This window comes from Gallinula chloropus, assembly GCF_964237585.1.
Source record: "Gallinula chloropus genome assembly, chromosome: 10".
Lineage (NCBI taxonomy): Eukaryota > Metazoa > Chordata > Aves > Gruiformes > Rallidae > Gallinula > Gallinula chloropus.
The window spans coordinates 2,534,665-2,536,103 of NC_140095.1; positions in this window are offsets into that span (position 1 = coordinate 2,534,665).

The following is a 1,439-nucleotide window of genomic DNA, read 5'->3' on the forward strand; positions in this document are numbered from 1 at the left end:
AGGTTTTTGTGGCCATCCTTTAGTAATTGACCTTTAGCTCTCCCCATTTCATTTGCCCTAAGTGTTAATTGACTTTGAAAAAGCAGTATATTATCCTTTTAGAAAAAAAAATCTGTGCCCGCCAACATCTTACAGCATCAAAGCCCTGTTAAATCATAGTGCAGTACAGCTGGAAATGAGTCTCCAGAAGAAATGGAAAGGGGGTGGGGGAAGGAAGCAGATCCATCATTGAAAGGGTTGCACTGCCATCTAGAGAGAATTTACACCAGCCAATTTTCTGAAAGGGGCAATAAGGTTATTCGTCAAAATATTTCCACCCTGACTTTTTCCAGAGTGTGTGGGGGGAGGGGCGGGGGGTGAAAGTAGGGATTCCATTCAGGTTCACTGCATCTATACATTTTTAAAATAACTTTGTAGTAATTTGTACTAAAAAAATAGCATATCCTGAAATCTAACCTACCATAAATCCTATGGAAATGATGGGAGATATATTTAAAGGCTCACTTATAGGCTCTCCTACAACAAGGTATGATATCTGCACAGTTTTGTTTCCAAGAAGCTCCTTTGAAGAGGTAGGTGCTGTATCTTTGCAGAAGGGTGCTTCAGTCACAAACAATTTACATTTTGACAGACATGCTATGCTCCCAGCAGCTGCCTTTATGATATTGCTTGTCAGTTAGAAAGAAAGAATGTCCTGTTTCAGTCTATGACTTCTCTCTCTTTCAGAAATATAAAATTGTCTTTTCCCAAGTGTTTTATATGCAGCAGCCTCACAGAGATCAAGTCAGACACAAAGCAGGAGGTACCCATGAAATGTGTTACCAGTATCAGACTACTTTAATCTGACTAATTTAATTTACTCTGCCTCTGTCCAAAGAGCAACCGAAGTCCATTTAGTGTATGTGATGGGTCAGCTGCTATGAAAACTGGAGGTACATTCCTCACCATCAGCACCTAATTCAGTTACATTCTCAAGACAGCCGATGCATGGGTACGTGGCTAACTGTATCTGAAACAAAAGAAATTCATTTGTAGCTTAAGGTACAGTCAGCAAGTAAAGAAACCGTGTCACTAATGCACCTCAAAAGGGAGAGTTCATTATTGCTGTCTCACAGAAGCACTCGCTGTGAGTTGTGGTCCTCTTGGTCTCCATCACTGTTATTTACTTGGTAGTTGAAGAGCAGTGTGGGACTTGTAACAGTTAATGGGAACTCACAGGTTCCTCTGTCTTCTGACTCCCTGAAGATTTCAAAACCAAAACAAGCTTGAGGACTAAGGACTCCCAGTATGAATCTATTTGTAACTATTAAAATACTATCTGGATGTTTTTCATACCACACTGCAATTTTTATTTGACTCCTTTGTGAAATCCTATTGGGTTAAAATAACTCAAAATCAAGAAAATTAGTAAACTTGTTTGTGGCTGTCTCCTTTAGCTA